The 12393-nt window shown below is 50.6% G+C and overlaps 1 protein-coding gene across 4 annotated transcripts in view; it reads right to left on the bottom strand.

Moving 5' to 3' along the window:
• Window positions 1-2887, bottom strand: part of TJAP1 (tight junction associated protein 1) — a 40018-nt gene extending 37131 nt beyond the window's left edge. For 3 of the 4 annotated variants that reach the window (XM_017806669.1, XM_017806671.1, XM_017806667.1), the window contains exons 1-2: window positions 2731-2845; window positions 1638-1712 (exon numbers count right to left, since the gene is read on the bottom strand). The gene's annotated coding sequence lies outside the window, so the exon portion shown is untranslated. The other variant, XM_017806668.1, reaches the window with a different exon arrangement.
• Between the last annotated feature and the right edge of the window lie 9506 nt (window positions 2888-12393).

Raw genomic sequence — 12393 nt, 5'->3', positions numbered from 1 at the left:
AAGAGTTATTAGCCACCACTATATTATTGTTGTCACTCCATGCTGTAGAAGCAAGGCCCTTGATAACAAGTACATAACATGGTTATTTCGCCAGGATCTAACCTCCAGAACTATTTCTTGGGATGACACTGTGATATGGTGAAACATGGAAATCTGAGAGTCTAGTTTTCTGTGAATCCTCCATAAAACATAGCAGACGTTTTAGCAGGTTAGGCAGCTCACCTTCAGAAAAATAATCAGTCTTCAGGACTCACAAGCATCAAATCCACTTCAAACAACCACGAAAAAATACAGCTGCATTTTACTAAAACTTGTTTATTTTGCTACTGTTCAGACAGCCTTCTTCACTTCTTTAAAAATGTTTTATAGGCCACACCAGGTGCCACAAACCCTTTCTCCAAACCAGCTCTGGTACCATTCAGGCTAGCACGCTGACCAAAAATCATTCATTGCATCTGACTTGATTAGTTCTGCTCTGGGACAAAAAGCAGGCACACTTGCAGAGGAGTACACCTCTTTCAAGGCTATAGTCTATTTCCCCTACATGCTACACCACATGATTGTATTTAGAGTGGATGGTGGAGATAAGAATTCAGGTTTGTTGGCTGCAAAGCAAGTGACTTAGCGGGAGCCAACAAACAACTTGAAACAGACTGGAAAAGCACGAAAGGTCATCTTTAGTTCAGAAAGCTGGTTTGAAGAGGCAACAGGTCTTGGCATGCAACTCATTGCCTCCTGACCCAATGTCTTGTTAATATTAAAGATGAAGATAGCGATGGGCTGCACTTTGGAACTCCGCTGGCCCTGCTAAAATGTATTCCCATGATTTCAAGAGCACTGGGTGCCTCGGAAGGAATGAAAACCCAAAAGCTCCTGATACCACAGCTAAGACCTGGTAGCTTAAATGCAGATTTAACACCCAGAAGCTAAATCACACTGTATGCCACGCACTGCTGAGATATATGTGCTTTCTGCAGTGATTCACCAGAAGGTGAAGAAAAGAGAAAGGAATTGTATTAAATGTGACTTGACAAGTAACTGAAAGGTATGATCCAAAGACCAACTGCTGGGTATCAAACAACTGCACCTCTAAACTGGATCTCAGCAGTGAGTTTGGGAGAGGACAGAAAGGCCAATGGTATATCTGCATCACCCATCAGGGAAACAGCTACAATATGGGTGGAAAAAACAATGTGGTGGAAGAAATAACCTGACAGAACAGACTGGAACCACCTAATTTTGACATTGCAATTATTGCAAAAGCAGGTTCATCAGGAAGGATTTAATTTGGATTACGGCTGGGCAGACCTCTTTTGGATTATATAGAGAGCATGGCTACTTCAGCACCAAGAGAGCAGGATTTAGGCTGCTTCTCCAGGTGGCATGTAAAGAGCAGTGGCTTACAACTTTAACTGAACTTCTCTTCCCAGGTACTCTTACTGAATTTCTCAGGGTCACTCCCATTTCACTGACACCCCAGCCTCTCAATTCTGCCAACACAGGCCTACTATGATGCAGAGAACACCAGAGAGGGACAGTTTTTCAGGTACGCAGTTCACATATTATCAAAAAATTCGAGTAGTGGGACCAAAAGCACGCAGTCTGACTCAGCATCAGCTCATTTCTGGCTTTCTTACCTGCTGTCTGATGTTTCAGCAAGGATTCATTGCTTCATCTTATGTAGGCCCTTTATCTCCGTTCCTTCTCTGAATCTGTAAAACAGAGATGCATACCTCTGAAAAGCTTTCACTGGCACAGAACTATGTACATGTGATGGATGATTCTTTTCAGTGGACAACATCCACCTGGCATCTCTCCGATCTAGGTCATTCTCAGCCTTGCCAGACTCGTACATCATTTGCACACCCCAACACCTACTAGTGCAACCTCCTGTCCACCTAAAAATCTGTGTATTAGCACTCAGTGTTTTACTGTGCTCCATGTAGAGGGCTCCAGCTTAGAGCTAGATGCGGTTCAGTATTTACTGTACACATGCATTCCTTTAAAGTCTTTCCACGTTCCCAGAGGTTGATTACTAGTCCTACAGCAGGAAGCATCCCTTGCACTACAGAGAATGTTCAGGCTGGTAGAGAATTTCCCATTAACCCCTGCTGAGCCTGACACCAGAGGAGTGCTGATTCTTCCCTTCCAGCCCTGCCTCTGCCAGCTATATTCTGGTTCTTTTAACATACGTGCTGGCCCAGACTTGTTCCACTTTGCAGTTCCTACCCAGCAGCGCTCCCAGCAAGGATACTACTGCCTTCTCACCCCCCATGCCCCCTAATTCCCCATCACCCAGACACGGCTACACCCTGCGTGGTCCAGGTCCCGCTTCCCTGCCCGCGCTGCTCCCTGACACAGGTTCCTCCCCGTGAGGGAGAGCTCCCTAATGCCCTGATGGCTGAGGAAGTGACTATCACCCTTCCTCACGGGGACCGTCCCTTCCCCGGGACCCAGGCTGTTGCCTCAGCGCCCTCCTGCACCCGGCCCACGCCCCAGCGGGCTAAGCCCTCCCTGCCCGCGGTGCGACCCGCCCGGACCCGCTCTCCTCGGGGCACTGCACAATTCCTCGCCACACACGTGGGTAGGAAGGCCCCCCCACCCCACCGCCCGAAGCCCGCCCGGGAAGGCCGGAGCGGCCCGGGGGCGCAGGGATCCCCGCCCGGGGCTCGGTCCCCAGCCGGTCGCGTTCGCCGCTCCCCGCCCCCGGAGCCCCAGCCCGGCTCTGACCCGGTTGGGCTCGGCTCTGCCGGGGGTCCCAGTGACTTTGCGGCCTGTTCGGCCCCGGATCGGCCCCGCCTCGGGCCCGCCCCAAACTTTGCCCCCGCCCGGCCCCGGCCCCGCTCTCTCGCCTCAGGCCGCCATTTTGCTGCGGGGCACGCCGGGTAATCCGGCGGAATCCCCACGCCGCGGCGCGCCTGCGTCATCGGGCGGCACGCGCGGGGGGCGGGGCTGGGGTTGGGTAGGGCGCGAGTCGGGCAGTCCGGGCAGCGCGAGGGGCGGGAGCTGCGTGGCAGTGCCGGGGTGGGCTCCTGGCGCTGCCCACGTGCCCAAATTGCAGGGTCCAGGACCAGCTCCTGCCCCTTCCCGCGTACCCCGGGTTGGGAGAAACACCTTGAGGGGGCGGAGGGACAGAACCTTCCAGTGTCAGGGCGAGGGCCCAGGATCAGCTCCTGCCCATTCCTACGTGCCCCGAGTTCCAGTGTCCATGATCAGCTCCTACCCCTTCCTATGTGCCTCGTTACTGAGAAACACCCTGACGGCCTGGGCCTGTCACTAGGGAAGTACAACCCCAACTGTAGGGCCAGGGAAGGAGAGGGAGAGAGGAGGAGAGTAGTAAATGGGAAAATCTACCCAAAAGCCCCCAAGGACAACTATCTGCTGCTTAAAGGAGAGGAGCTGAGGACAGCGTGTACCTGTCAAAAGCTAGTCAAACCCTGACACAATCTGGGAATGTGCTTTAATACTTATTTGCAAAATCTTCCACTATATTTTTCTAATCTTGGAACTTTGAAAAGTCAATGCATTTTAATTTTGAAATCAAATCAATCCATTTATTCCATTCTGAGTTCAGCTGGGTACTTCTTCCATTGCTTCTCATGCTGGTGAGAGACTTACCTCTGCTTCTATCCTTTCTTTCACAAGCATCTCATGAATAGATTATACACACAGTAAATAATGGAGCCTAGTCCAGAGGGAATTTGTCCAGTCAAAAAAAGTCCCGATAGTATTTGTATGATGTTCTTCAATGTACTACTACATTTGCAAAGCCTTCAGATTTGCATTCAGGTAGTACCAGCCTCACAGCATTGCAAACTCTGCCCAAATGGTCCCCTTTCTTACACAATAAAAGACAGGTGCTCAGCAGGACCCCAATTCCATGACCTTGGGAATATTGTGCAGAAACGTCTGCTGTGCACCCAGCAAGTGCCGTCTGCACCACACCACACGTCAGCCAGGGATATTTCAAGAAAGCCTTCGGTACTTGTGCCCCCATAAATTCTCCAAATCCTCCCTGTGCCGGAGTCGGATAACAAGCAGAAGGACAATGGCTCCAAGAATCCAGGCTGCCCATCTGCTCTGCACTTCCAGATTCTTGCTTCCACAGCACCAGCTGATGAAATTTTCATAGCTGATGAGGTTTCTCATTTCCACCGGCCCTTGCTGCCTTGGAGCCTTCACAGTTGTGGCCTGTTCAGGTTTCCGTGGGTGCGCACCGATGGCAGCAACCATGAGAGTACTTTGCTTTCTTTTGGTGACTTGTCAGAGTAGGATCTTCAAGCTTTTTGCAAGCCTAGGTGAAATAAGCCCTGCAGGAAGAAGAGTTGGGTTTTCAGATGGTCTTGTCATTCACTGCTTCCATTAAACTCAGCTCTTCTCAAAATCAGATCCCAAGGTCAGACTGCCAAAGGGAGACAGGAACTGGAGTCGAGCTGGCTGAGCACCAGTCACCTGCTCTGAGCGCTGAAAAACACTCTTTCCTCAGATCCCAAAGGCCTTGATTCCCAATCCCTCTCCCTCTCCACATACATCTACCCTGCCTTTCCCTATATCCGGTATGCCTGTGAGCTGGACTCACCACTGCCCTGAGCCCAGAGATGTGGCATGATGAGGAAGCATGACGTTAGGTTACATTATATTCATTTATATAACACCATTAATACCAAAGTGCAGCTCCCTGCTAGAGCCAGTTGCTCGCTAAAGCCTCTGAAGTTCAATTAACAAGCACCAGGTAATCTAACACTTGACTCCCAATAATCCTTTTATTTTAAGGGGCCTCTGGCGGATGTAAAGCCCTCAGCAAACAGTCCTGGAAGTACATTTGAGATTCTCTCAAATAACAGCTGAATTTATAACCCTTAGTGGAGAGCAGAGAGGAATCTCTTCAAAATACTTTCCAGCCAGCAGCACTTTATATAGACCCTTGTAACTGAATAAAAGGAACCCCTGGAGGGGCAGGTGCCACCCTGTGGAGGGACAAATCCCTCTTAAGTGCCTACAGTCTTGGCTAGTGAAAAAGCAGATGCCAGAATTAATGTCTCCCCACCAGAAGAAGGCAGTGCAGGCTTGGTCCTCTCAAGTTTCCCACCAAACCAGGTCAAGCAGGGAAGATGGTGGGTGCTGGACCACCCCTTGGTGGCTGCCTTGGAGGCTGTCACCTGCCAGACAGTTGCATCAAGTCCCATTTTATCCAGCTTGGATGCTGCAGTGCTGAAGGGATATACTTAGGAAACACTTGCCTCCTCTACTGCTTCTCTAACTCCAGCTGCACAGAGGATTCCCCTGTAGACCTCAGCTGGGAAACCCTCAGAGGCTGACCCCACCAAAACCAAAAAACTTGAGACTTATTTTGAGCAGAATTTTCACTCTGGGATATGCCAGCACAAGAGGAACTCAGCACCCAAAACTAACAGCATTTCAGGAACAATAAGATCAGTGAAACACAGCCAGCCTGGGACAGTCAAACAAGTCTGTGGATGCCGAATTGGACAGCCAAATACATCCTGCCAGTATGCCTGGAGCATACATCTACCAGAAAAATACACCTCACCAATAAAACAGTTGCTAACAACATACACACGTGTATAATTCAGTCCATACCACTACATAAGAGTGAGGGTTGGGGCTTAATTTTAAGCTGAATTGAGATACCATACTCAAAAAAATCCTGGAGTCTTTTCACAAGCAAACTCTTTGCTGTCAGGATCCCCAGCATCAGTGGCTGAAGAACAGAACTGTGCTGACCCATCCCAACCCAAAGTGCTGTTTGTCTTATGGGACTGCCTAAAGGCACCCATCATGGTTGGGATGTAATTGTGCTGGGCACTGCACAGAAAAACAAGCAGACACAATATCCTGCCCCCGAGGTTTGAATCTCTGAACCTCTTGAATCTCTCTCAAAGCCTCTCTGGCAATACAGAATGGAAGATGAAGGCAGAACTGGAGAACAACAACAGAAACCCACCATTGCAGTACCCTGGCACTTGGCATGGCTGGGTGTTTTCATGCCATCACAGGGTTTGAGCAGGGCACGATGCACAGCTCACACTGGTATTTCTGACATACGTAGGGGCACTTTCCCCCAACCTGCATACTTGAAGAACACACTGCACATCAACACTTGCCCACTACAATTGCTGCCTCTGCATGTTTTGTGTATTTATAAATGAATATGTATAAAAATAGAATAAAATAAATATATATCAGTGACCCCTACTGGCCATTTCTAACTAGCCACAAAACGGTGCAGCAAACAATGAGCTCTTGCCTCTTTCCCTGGTACAGTATTTCCATGTGGGGCAGGGAGCACAGGGCCTGGCAGTGGTGGATTTGCCACTCACTTTGTGCCAGCTGCATCACTCTTGGGGGCAGGCAGTTAAAATTGGGATTTTCTGACCTCAAGTATTTGGTTGTGGCATCCCACTCATTTCTCTGCTCACCACCAGCTCCACGCCACAATCCCAGCTCTTGCACATTGAGCCCTGCACAGGTGCCTCCAGCTTTCACTCTGCATGGCTCTGTGACCTTACACACTGTATTCTTCTAGAAAAATTCAGTTCCCAGCTGGAACCTACATCACAGATACCACTGCTCCTTCAGGTGAGCTCCCTGCAGAAGAAGCTGCCCCAGCAGTGCACAATTTCTCCTCTCAACAGCTTCGCCTGAGCCCCACCAACACTCACTGTAAAGCCTTTGCCCCAATGGGTGCTAAATCCAATATGAATGCTGCCGTGAAACAGAAACTGAAGGGCCCTCTCATGACAGTGACTTACCCTGGTGAAGGTGTGTAGAGAATACGCCCGACAGGCAGGATGGTTGCTCTAATGCAAGCAAAACCCCATGGGAAGCAAAGGCTGGAGTCACCGTGTCAGCCTCAGACCAAGACTTAAGGGGCTCTGCCTCCCTTCCCCTTCATCAAAACTTGTTTAGCTCGTCATGCTAATACAGTGTTTGAAATAAACCGAGTTCAAAGTATGTGGACAGGAAGGGGGAGGATGTCTGACTGGAGCACATGGGGAGGTGGCGGAGGGGTTAGGTGTGACACTGGCTTTCCTCTGCATGTGCAGGCAGATGGGGCTTCATCCAGGTTTGAGCAGAGCGTTCACCCGTGTGCAAGGGGAGGACACAACACACTGTGGTGTTGGGGTTGGCACTTCACTACAGTACACAAATGGGGAGAGAGGTAGATGACCCCCCCAAGCCCTCTGAGGGCAGAGCAGGGACTCGCAGACTCTTTCAGGTAGAGGCACATAGCTGTGTGTTGTCTCTCGAGGAGCCCTTCTGCATGCCCAGCATACGCCTCCAACTCACACAGACATATTTTTTTTGTAAAATCTGCAGCACTGCTCTCCCAGAGCAGCTCTTGTTGTTTATAGGGACGAGTCCAGGCAGGCCAGGGAGGAATTACCTTTCTCTAGGACACGCTTGGTGCTTGGCTGAGCACACTGCTTCTCTGCTTCACGGGAGCTGCTGAAGGCCAAGGAGACAGTCAGTCTGCAATTAGCCTCCCCCCCAACACTCGTCCACATCCCCTGGGGCTGCTAATTACGGACTCTTCTGTAGCCAGGGTTCAACTCTTTCTAAGCATAGGCCATAGTTTCGCAAAATGACCTTGAAATTCTCTACAACAGGCTTGCCTGCCAGGTTTCACTGCAAACACCAAGATATGCCAACCTCTGTAAATGCCCAGGAGCAAGCTCAAAGGCAAGCACCAAGGAAGCTCAAAAGATTTGCTTCAAGAGTCTCCCATTAAATGCTTGCATGCTCCCAGTGAGATTAGGAGGTTTCATTGCTAGAGCTGCCAGCTGGAAAGGCAAAGGGAGACAGTATAGCTGAAGATGGGCTTCAAGGCACCCGCAGGTGTGTGCCAGCAAAGGAATGCCTGGCAGACATCTCCTTCCCATTCCAGTGCTTTCAGACCTCCTCTCAGCAGCAGGAGGCAGATGGGGGGAATGGGTACACCCCCTGAAGTCGATGCCCTTGGGAGAGCCCTGACATTAGCTGTCATACATGCTCTCGGAGGGAAGCCAGAAATCACAGGGCAAAACAAGATCCCACACCTTCTCAATGAACTCATGGGGGTTCTTTGAAGGGGGGTTGACTCACCCTGTTGAGCTGTGGGGGTGCAGGTAAACGATCTTTTCTCTAACTGCCCTCCATATATACCTCCATCTCTTTCCCTCCTTCTTCAAGTCTAAGTCGTTTTGCCTCCAGTATTTAATCTTTCTCCCCCCCACCCCCGCCCTCCTCCTAGGGTGGCTTTGTCTTGTCTTGGATTGAACTACTTGGACTCAGGGAATCTGTATCTCAAAATAACGTGTGACTTAAGTTTACTTTTCCAGCTACTCACAGCAGGTTTGGAGGCTGTCAGGTACTCAGCTCAAGCCCGTTACAATGACACATGCATTCTCCCACACTCACAGGATCTGTTTTAATGGAGCAGCCCATCAGGCAGTCTGATTTTACCTAGTCCCAACAAAGCAGATGCCTGGAGGCCAGTGCAGGGTGCAGACCACCCCTCAGGAAGCAGAAGACGGTGATGATAAGGGACTCCCTGCAGCTGGCTCAGAGAGGAGGAGAGGCAAGCTGGTGATCAGAGGCTTGGCTCTGAACATCTGGGTATCACCTCTCCCAGACATTTCAGGCACTACCAGAGTATCCATACAGTCCATCCCACCTTGGCCTTGGTGATGGAAAATGTATGCTGGGCCACCCCTCTGTCCAGTGGATATGTATGGATGGTGCCTCCTCTTGCCCAGCATCCTTCTTTTCCCGGGACTGGGTCGCACGGCTCAGGGGAAGGTACGAGCACTGCCCTGCACAAAATTACTGAAGAACCTGCCCATAAGCTGCTACTTATTCCATGGCCTAGAACTCGTATTCAGTGCCCTGGAGCAAGAGGGTTTATAGCTCTTTGGAGTTCATTTCTATTTATTCTCATTGTCTATATAAATGTCTAGTCAGGCTTTTTTAATGAATGCCTTTTCTTGTTACCCAGTGGCAATGAGTTACCTGGATCATCAGTGTTTAGGATAAAAGCGATCCTCCCTGTCATTCATTTTGATTGCAGTTATTTCTCATTTTGCCTTATGTTCTGGCAGGTTGCAAAAGAAGCAAATAAAGAAGGCTCATGCCAAGCCTAGGCAGTGTTCTCAAGGACTCTGGGGTCACAGGGAATGTGACATTGGGCTTGGGTGGCATTCCTTGAGACTTTGGGAAGACATAGAATACATCCTGGGGTAGCCCACGGTGGCTACTCTTAATGCAGTTCTGAAATGTAGGAAGGTGAATCCAAGGGCAACTCCCATTCACTGAGACACCCCTTGCAGAGCCACCGGGCTAAGGGAATTGGGTACTTCCCTTCCAGTGGCATTTCCAGTGGCTTCAGTCACCAGACCGAGGAAGGTTTGAAGGGCTTTTGGAGGCCGAGTGGCATTTTTGACACTAGACAGCAAAACTTAGGGCAGGATGACACAGAAATAGATTCACCAAGACCACAGCTTGTCCTTTTCTCCATCGTTCCCCAGATCTGCCACAACAGTTCCACTGTTGAGTGCATGTATTGTTGTCTGCCAGCTCCACAGAGTGGCAGATCATTGAGCTGGTGCAGATTAGGAGAGAAGAGCTACCTTCGACCTTCACCCTCTCCCTGCTTCTCTTTCGCTCGCCCCCTCCACTTCCCCGCTGAAGGCACAAACACCTACTGCCCATGGAAGCTATTTCTAAGCAATCCCGGGCATCTGGGGAATGAGGCTCTGAACAAATATTGGAGTGTGCGTGTGCAGAGAGTGCACACACATGCACACACACACACGCACAGCCACAGTGCTGCTGCAAAGTCAAATATAGACCTTGTGGAAGGGGAACAATGGCCGGGGTTGGGTTACATGGCTGTAGGGCCAGCGAGCTGCTGTTTGTTGTGGGCTGGGGTGGAATGGGAAAAGCAAGGGGGGTGGGATGGGGGAGAACATTTGTTTTAACCTAGAGACCCTGGGCTGGTGCTGTGCATAGGGCGGAGAGGGTGATCTGGAACAAGAGCTGAAGAGGATGATCATTTGAGTTGGCAGCTCAGAGGTGTTTGCAGTCTTTCTCCATTTGATTTGTGCTGCTTTTCTGCCTCCCTTGAGAGATTAGAGGGGGCAGGAAGGGGTGAATTTCTCTGGGATTCTGCACAGAGAAGAGGTTCTTTATCTCCTTGCTCCAGGGAAGGCTCCTCGGTGGAGGAGAAGAGGCAACATCACCTGTTCCCTCAGCCCAGCATCAGCTTCTTGCTCCTGATGTCTGGCTGCCTCCAAGGTGCAGGTTCCAGACGCCGGAAGAAAGAGAAGCAGCTCCAGCTGTTTTTGACAGGTAATTTCTCCCTCTGTCTGTGGGTGGTGATGGTGTATTGGAAGGATGGCAGGGGATGGAGTCTGTGTCTGGCATGCATTGGAGGGGGAGACCAATACAGAGGTCACTCCAGTTCCTACTCCAGGTCCCTGCTTTGTGGGATTTCCTTCACTAGAGGGAAAAGCCGTAGAGGGACTCTTATGGCTAGGAAAAATACTTCCTAATTCTGACCCAGCAGCTGTTCCATCTGAGACGCCTCTAGGGATGGCATGGCAGGGATCAGAGCCCAGTAGAGCAGGGTCTAAGCCAAGCACAGAGCCAAGCCCTCCTCAACACCCATTTCTTGGATCTGCAAATAGAGCTGCTCTGCTTGAATCATATTGGGCATCCAGGGACTGACAGAGCAAGCCTGAGACTCGGGATTGTGCCTGGGAATGGGACAGGACCCCTTCAGTGTGGAGGAAGGAGTGCACCTAAGTTCCACATTTCTTGGGGTTTCTTTTCGGTCCCTTCTCCCTTCTCTGTACTCACTTTTTTTACTCCCCTCCATCCCTGCTTGGTTCTTTCTGTGATACTCACACGCAAACCCCAAACCCCCTGTCTTCAGACATGCCCATATCCCCTCTTCTGAAATCCCACCCTGGTTTCTGTTCTTCGTTCCCCTTCCTCAGCGTTCAGATCTTCAGCAACCAGCTTTAACTCCTCAGCCTGGCCGGCCCTCGCTCCATGCCATGGCTCTCACCTCCAAGAGGAGCAGCACAGGAAGAGCCACATGTCCCATTCCAGTGACTGTAACCTTAACCCCGTGTCCCTCTGCTGCAGCGTTCATGCCGTGGACACAGATACTTATGGATATCAAAATATGCAGGGACTCCTCTGCAAGTGCCCTCCTATCTGCCCATTCAAATGCACACACAGAGTCCAGAGGGCTTTTTTAGGCACATTTAACCAAGTGAGGTTTAAGAGCACCCAGGCATGGCTGCACAATGACACTGCCGTGCACCTTGGTCAGGACCAGAGCAGATTCCAGCAGAGGAGTGCAGTAGCAGGTGGGGATGTTGCAGGAGGTGGTGTCATATCTGAGGCAGTCAGTGTAGGTAGTAGAATTTCAAGGAGGAGATGAGGATGAGGCTGAACATCCTACACTCAGCACTGGAGGTGTCACCAGTAAAACCTTGGCCTCTAACCATGACTGGCAAAGAGTGCAAAGTAGGGTGCTGTGGGGGTCAGCGGATAAAGGTCCTAGAACTGCAGTGACTGAAGCAGAGGCTGCCTGGTTTGAAACCAAGTACGAGGAGCTGTGCTTCACCTTCAGCCTCACCCTCTCCTTTTTGCTGTATGGTAGAAATCAGGGCTCCAAAGCAGGCTGAGCTAGCTGTGAAGGATCTGGGGCTGAGAATGGATGGAGAACCACAGAAAGCATCTTAGAACAGAGCTGGTGCACACCTAGCTCATAAATACCCAAATAGCTGATGGAGCAGCCTGAGCAGCAGGAGGTTTGGACCTCTCTGTCTGTCCCTCAGGGAACAGTTAGGTGGGGTGATGGAGATAAGAGGAGGCAGCAGGGGAAAGGAACAGTGCTCCTGGCCAACAGGAGAGCAGGAAAGAGGCAGGAGGAAGGCGGTTCCTGTGGGCAGGGTGGTAGGCCCCCATTTTATCGCTCAGTCATGTTATGTTGTCCCGACCTGCCAAGGATGGAGCAAGCAAGGGTCCACAAGGACAGCAGAGAGCTGGGCTTTGATGGGGCTGCTGGCTCTTGGACTCTCCCAAGGTCTTGGGGCCTGCAGGGTGTGTAGTGCTGATGGGACTGTCAGGAACTGCAGAGGGCCAGAGGGGTGGGGTGTGGAGAAGGTGAGAGCAGGTATGGGTTGTGCTTTGTTTAGTGAGATGAGAAGAAATGTGGAAACATCCACTAAGTGCCTGTAGGACATAGTTCTTCTTCCTTCTTGGTGGAAAACAGCAAACCTCGTGGGGTGCAGGGGTAGAAAAGAGCTGGATGAGATGAACTTGTGATATAATTAAGGATTGCTAGGACCTTTGAAGGTGACAGATACGATCTTGTCA

The sequence above is a fragment of the Lepidothrix coronata genome, unplaced genomic scaffold (assembly GCF_001604755.1).
Source record: "Lepidothrix coronata isolate B3197 unplaced genomic scaffold, Lepidothrix_coronata-1.0 Scaffold16, whole genome shotgun sequence".
Taxonomy (NCBI): Eukaryota; Metazoa; Chordata; class Aves; order Passeriformes; family Pipridae; genus Lepidothrix; species Lepidothrix coronata.
The sequence above is the reverse complement of the archived record's forward strand: the minus strand, read 5'-3'. Positions and strand labels throughout refer to the sequence as shown.